The following is a 7,168-nucleotide window of genomic DNA, read 5'->3' as shown; positions in this document are numbered from 1 at the left end:
ATCCAGAGTTCGAGAGGGCGGGTTGGAGGGTGGGTTTGGGAAGGAAAGATAGATTTTATTCACTTTTTGAAAAAAGAATTCCACCAGATCGTTACATTTGGACGATGAGCTGTTATTATCTGTGGCAGGTAGGGGAGGTTTTATCAGGGAGTTCACTATGCGGTATATTTCTTTCGGCTTTGATTTGGCCGTAGTTATTTTGAGATTATAATAGGCTGCTTGTGAAGATTTTATGGCCAATTTGTAGTTCCTGATCATTTCCTTATAAATGTTTTTTTCCGCAGGGTTGTAGGATATGCGCCATTTCCTCTCTTGTCTCTTACAGAGACGTTTTTGTTACCTGAGGTCTTCTGTATACCATGGGGCTGATTTACTTTGTCTCTTAGATCTAGATTGATATGACGGAAGAACTAAGTTAAGAGAGGTGGTTATCCACTCATCATATTTAGTGTTGTTTGCCATTGGGTCATGAGAGAGAGTGGGTCTAGTGGTACTGAGAGCCTTCATCCAGTTGTCGATGGGGAGTTTTGACCAGTTTCGAGTTTTCCTAGAGGAAAATAAGGATGGGGATGGTTTGCTCGTGGTCCAGGTGAAGGCTATCAGGAAATGGTCCGACCATGGGAGGTTAGTGATGGTTTCTACTTTTAGTTGGTTACAGTTACTAAAAATCGGATCCAAGAGATGCCCCTTTTCATGTGTGGCAGAGGGAACAAGTTGCTCTAGTTGAATGGCAGCCAGGCTTGATTGTGTTTCTATAGCCGTAGGGTCCAGCAGGTTGTCAAAATGAATGTTAAAATCTCCCAGTAAGGTAAAATTAGAGGGAGAGACAACCAACTGGGAGGCCACCGATAGAAGAGAGGTGTTAAATTGTCCAGTGGGACCAGGGGGGCGTTAAATGAGAATACCGGTGAAGCTGGTATTAGGGGAGAAGTCGATTATGAAGGAAAGATTTTCGCAATCCTCAATGTCTTCCGCTAAACAGCGGCAGACATAGCTCTCTTTATAGATAATCGCGAGGCCGCCGCCTCTGCCTGGTGGGCGATCAGCCCGTGCTATCTGATATCCCGGAATTATGGTCTGTGCCAGATCTGGCTGAGAGTATTGATTCAGCCACGTCTCGGTCAAAAATATTACGTCTGGAGAGTGTTCATCTAATAGCAGGGAAATTTCTAGGCTATGTTTCACTAAAGACCTACAGTTAAGTAAAAACATCGAATAGTCCTTTACCTCATGTTGGACAGGCCGCATGGTCGGGCTGCCCCCTCCCCGCAATGGGACCTGGACCCTGGCTCCCCCTGCATCCCCCAGCCAGAGTCCCCGACGACCACCCGAAGTACACTGCAATTCCTCACCCACAAGACACCAGCTCCGAACCCAGCTGGCCCGGGTCACCATCCACCCCACGGCCTCGGCCCAGCCGCCATCTTGGACCACTACAGCACGAGGCCGCGTGGCCTCAACTCGACCCTCACCCCGGGCCCGGCCGGGCCCGACATCGAGGCACCAACCTCCCCCCGGGAGGCAGAGTGACCACTTGGCGAGTCAATGGGAGAAAGGAATCGTCAACGGCTCTCCTCCGCCAGGTGTCGATCACCCCCGGCCGCCTGGGCGCTGGCTCCACCCCCATGCTGGGTGTCTGGACTCCCTCATCCCGGACCTCCCGGCCCCCCAGGCGCGAGGGTCCGGACATCAAAGGGGACCAGACCTATAACTGGGGCAGGACCAGACCAGGAAACCAGTTGTATCCTGGAGTCGAGAGGCCCGAGAAGAACTCATCCGTGACTTGGCCTGCTGGCGCTGCCGCGGCCCTCTGCCTCGTGAAACCATCGTCTTGGCCTGCTGGCGCTGCCGCGGCCTCTGCCTCGTGAAACCATCGTCTTGGCCTGCTGGCGCTGCCGCGGCCCCTGCCTCGTGAAACCATCGTCTTGGCCTGCTGGCGCTGCCGCGGCCCTCTGCTTTAAGAGACTATCACCTTGGCCTGCTGGCGCTGCCGCGGCCCGATCCACAGACACTCCAGCTCGAGGATTGTGAGCTCGCCTGTTACCACTACCTGTACCGATCCGGTACCAAGACTGTCCCGCTACCCCCTTTCCCTACAGAGACTAGAAGTGAGAGGACCCCCGGGTCCAAGATCTCCTGTATCGCTGATATCCTTGCCTTAAGAACCTTATATAAAGCCTTGAACTCGACTTGGTGTGGTGCCTGTTTGTGGGGAGGGAGGTAACTTGTCTGTACGATCGCCGGAGACGGTCCCCCTCGGGGATCTCTCCCTCGGTATCCGGCCGACCCTCAGGGTCCCCGTCTAACATTGGTGGCCAGCGACGGGATCCGAACCTACGCATAATCGTACAGAAAGTCACTCGCCCCACCACACACAACAACCATGTCAATAGAGAGCGGAACAACGGAGAAATTTCAGATGGAAAAATTGGAAGACTACAACCACCGGGAACTGAAGCAATATTGCATAGAACTTGGACTTCCAACCACAGGTCTTAGCACAAAGGAAGACTTCAAACGAGCCCTAGAAGCTTGGGCAGAAACGGGTACGGCCGTACCCCGAACACAAACAACCGAAACGAGCCCCGCACCAACTAAAGAAAGAGCGGATCTCTCCCTGGAAGAGATCCGAGAAAGAGAAAAAACCAGACTCCACGAATTAGAACTTGCCCGACTTCGCTTGGATGGGGAACTCAAGCTGGCAGAACAAAAAATAACCCTGGAACACTTACGGCTCAGGGAAGAGCGGGAAGACAAGCAAAGACAGAGGGAGCTAGAGGAAAAGAGACTAGAGTACGAACATGAGCGCAATCTCAAAGCACTGGAGGTCCAGAAACAGAATAAAGACCTCGGGCTCCCCGAACGACCGACCCCGTCTGCCTCGACCGAACCCAAGGTTCACATCCCCAAAGATGTCATCCGGGAATACCACAAGAACGATGATATACAGCAGTGGTTTAAAGCCTATGAGGTGGCAATGACCTCCCACCGGATTCCCCGAAGCGATTGGGGGGCCGGTTTATGGGGGAGGTTTGTCAACGAAGGGCGGGACGCCCTGCTACAACTCCCGGACCAGCTGATGACCTCCTACGACCACATGAAGGCCGCCCTCCTCACTCGATACGGGCTCACACCGGAGATGTACCGCCAACGGTTCCGCGACTGCAAACGGATTCCGGGTACAACTTGGGTGGAGTACGTGAACTTTTTTAGCCGAGCCTTCGAGGGGTGGATCAAGGGCAACAAAGTAACCACCTACGAACAACTCTTTGACCTTATCGTATGGGAGCACCTGTCGAACAACTGCTTCGTGGAGCTCCGGCAACACCTCCTGGACAGTAAGCTAACCGACCCTCGACAACTAGCCGTCGAAGCCGACCGGTGGGAAAGCACCCGAGTTGGCAGGAACGCGCCCAGCGAATTATCCAGACCGTATCGCCCCCGAGGGGGAGGAGGAAGTCAGGGTCGGGGGAGAGACCCCGGCCCCTCGTCACCCCCCAGAAACCCCTCGACCCCGGTTGGCCGAGGAAGCCCTGCCGTCCGGGCCGGTTTCCGGGCCAACATTACGTGCCACAGGTGCCAGCGACCCGGCCACTACGCCAGTGATCCCAATTGCCCAAAGAACCCGAACACTACCCCCCGCCAAGTTGCAGCGGCGGCCCTAGGGGAAGAACTAATCCCGGAAGACCAGGAAGAGTACGAGACCGATCCCTCTGAATGGGCACCCGCCGCCATGGCACTGGTCTGCTTAGGGGAGAGAGACATGATTCCGCGGGCCCCCCTTCCCGCCAACACCCAGAAGTACGGTCAATGGGTCAACATTAATGGCCGCCGGGCGGAAGCCCTCCGCGACACCGGGGCCAGTGTAACGGCGGTCCGACGCCACCTCGTCACTCCAGACCAAATATTGCCGAACATTCTTTGCCCTGTCCGATCAGCCGACAACTCCGAAAGCCTATGCCACATGGCCTGCGTCCCCTTCGAGTGGGGGGGAGTAACAGGGATGTTAAAAGTAACTGTCCGCGATGATGCCCCCGTGGACTGCCTCCTAGGAAACGACCTTGAAAGCTCTCCCTGGGCAGCTGTCGAACGGAGGGAGCACCTGGGGATGCTTGGCCTCCCCGAATGGGTCTGCGTCACGACCCGGTCCATGACCGCCCGCGCGGTCCCCAGCCCAGAAGAGCCCGAGTGGCCAGAACCTCCTCCCGCGCTCATCCCCGAGGAGGCCGCCCCAGAAGCCAGTCCATTGACCCAAACCGAAGAAGGATCCGACCAGCTTCGGGACGTCCCTGACCTGGCACAATGGCGGCAGGAGGGAGGCCCCACGCAGGAACAATTCCGGGCCGAACAGAAAACCTGTCCCTCTCTCGAAGGACTCCGGCAGCAAGCCCTGGCCCAGAGCGCCGGGGATACCTCGGGGGCCCACTGGATCTACTGGGACCAAGACCTGCTCTACAGCGAGCAGAAAGTTGCAGAACTAGGGGCCAGTCGGGTGCTGGTGGTGCCCCTTCGCTTCCGAGACTTCCTCCTGAACTTAGCCCACGATGTCCCCCTTGCCGGACACCTGGGGCAGGATAAAACCTACGACCGCCTGGTGACCCATTTTTTCTGGCCCCACATGCGGAAGGATGTCACCAACCACTGCAAGGCCTGCCCCACCTGCCAGGCCAGCGGAAAAAGTGGCCGAAAAATCAAAGCACCATTACAACCCTTTCCTGTCGTCACCACCCCGTTTGAACGAGTGGGAATAGACATTGTGGGGCCCCTCGACCCTCGAACAGCCCAAGGACACCGGTTCATCCTGGTCCTGGTAGACCACGCCACCCGCTATCCCGAAGCCATCCCCCTTCGGACTGTGACGGCCCCCGTGGTGGGCCGGGCCCTGATGGGGATCTTCTCCCGGGTGGGGTTCCCCCGGGAGGTCGTCAGTGACAGGGGCACGAACTTTATCTCCAGATATATGAAGTCCCTCTGGCAGCAATGCGGGGTCACCTACAAATTCACGACCCCCTATCACCCGCAAGGAAACGGACTGGTCGAGAGATTCAACCGCACCCTCAAGGGGATGATTATGGGTCTAGAAGAACCCCTTCGACGCCAGTGGGACGTACTGCTTCCATGCCTCCTGTTTGCCTATCGGGAGGTCCCGCAGAAGTCCCTCGGCTTCAGCCCCTTTGAACTACTGTACGGGCACCCCGTCCGGGGCCCCCTCAGCCTAGTCAAGGAAGGTTGGGAGCAGCCTCCCCAGAAAACTCCCCCGGACATCTACCGATATCTCCTGGCTCTCCGCAACCAGACCCGGCGGTTCCGAGACACCGCCAAAGCCAACCTCGAGGCCAGTCAGGAGGACATGAAGAGGTGGTACGATCAGCACACGTCCTCCATTGAGTTCGAACCTGGACAACAGGTCTGGGTGATGTCCCCGGTTGAGCCCTGTGCCCTCCAAGACAGATGGTCCGGGCCCTTCAAGGTAATCGAACGTAAGGGGCCCGTCACCTATTTAATCGACATGGAGACTGCCCGGAACCCCCTACGGGTCCTCCATGCCAACAGGCTCAAACCCCATTTTGTGCGATCCGAACTCAGCCTCCTGATGGCTACCGATACTGGGACAGAAGAAGACTCCGAACCCCTTCCGGACTTACTGAGGGCCCTCGAGCAGGATGGCTCGGTGGAAGGGGTCCAGCTCTCCGAGGCCCTGTCCCCGGAGCAACGCCAAGACTGCCAAACGCTCCTGAGGCAGTTCGCCTCCCTGTTCTCCCTCACCCCCGGAGTCACCCCCTGGTGCCTCCACGATGTGGACACCGGGGACAGCCCTCCTATTCGACACCGGGCATACCGCGTACCAGACCGGGTACGAGCCTGCATCCAGACCGAGGTGTCCAAGATGCTGACCCTAGGAGTGATCGAACCCTCAGACAGTCCCTGGGCGAGCCCAGTCGTCCTGGTTCCCAAGGCAGCTGCCCCGGGCGTTGCCCCTGAGCTCCGGTTCTGCGTGGACTATCGAGGGCTGAATGCAGTTACCCGGACCGACGCTCATCCCATCCCCCGGGCAGACGAGCTAATTGACCGGATGGGGGCCGCCCGCTACCTGAGCATCTTCGACCTAACAGCGGGCTACTGGCAGATTGGCCTCACCCCTAGGGCCCAAGAACGATCCGCCTTCTCTACCCCAGACGGGCACTACCACTTTAAAGTCATGCCCTTCGGCATGAAAAACGCCCCGGCAACGTTCCAACGGCTGGTAAACCAGGTACTGGCGGGCCTGGAAGACTTCAGCGCCGCCTACCTGGACGACATTGCTGTGTACAGCCACCAGTGGACCGACCACCTCCGCCACCTGCGGGAGGTTCTACACGCCCTCCAGCAAGCAGGGCTCACCATCAAGGCCAGCAAGTGCCAAGTTGGCCAAGGGTCCGTGACCTACCTGGGACACCAAGTGGGAAGCGGGCTGGTGGCCCCTCTCCAACTCAAGATTGCTGCCATCCAGGCCTGGCAACCCCCGACGAGCCAAACGGAGGTCCGGGCCTTCCTGGGGCTCACCGGATACTACCGGCGGTTCGTGAAGGACTATGGCAGCATCGTGGGGCCCCTCACAGAGCTCACCTCCAAAAAGAGCCCCAAAACCGTCAACAGGACCCCGGACTGCCAATCAGCCTTCGAGAAGCTAAAGACCGCCATGTGCACGGCCCCCGTGCTCCAGGCTCCCGACTACAGCCGGGAATTCCTTGTGCAAACGGACGCCTCCGATCATGGTGTGGGGGCCGTCCTCTCCCAACTCAACGCCGAAGGGGTCGACCATCCGGTGGTCTTCATCAGCAGACGCCTCTTGCCCCGAGAACAGCGCTGGAGCACCATTGAGAGGGAGGCCTTCGCCGTAGTCTGGGCACTCAAGAAGCTCCGGCCATACCTCTTCGGCACCCACTTCCGGGTGCAAACAGACCACCGACCCCTGCAATGGCTGATGCAAATGCGGGGGGAGAACCCGAAGCTGTTGCACTGGTCCATCTCCCTGCAGGGGATGGACTTCACGGTGGAACATCGTCCAGGCCAGGACCACGCCAACGCCGACGGCCTGTCACGCTTTTTCCGCCTCAGCGAGGAGAGTCCCCAGGAAGATGGCTGACTCTCCCCGCCTTCAGCTGGGGGGGACGCATGTTGGACAGGC

This window comes from Lissotriton helveticus, chromosome 2_1 (assembly GCF_964261635.1).
Source record: "Lissotriton helveticus chromosome 2_1, aLisHel1.1, whole genome shotgun sequence".
In the NCBI taxonomy this organism is placed as follows: Eukaryota; Metazoa; Chordata; class Amphibia; order Caudata; family Salamandridae; genus Lissotriton; species Lissotriton helveticus.
This window is presented reverse-complemented; position numbering follows the sequence as displayed.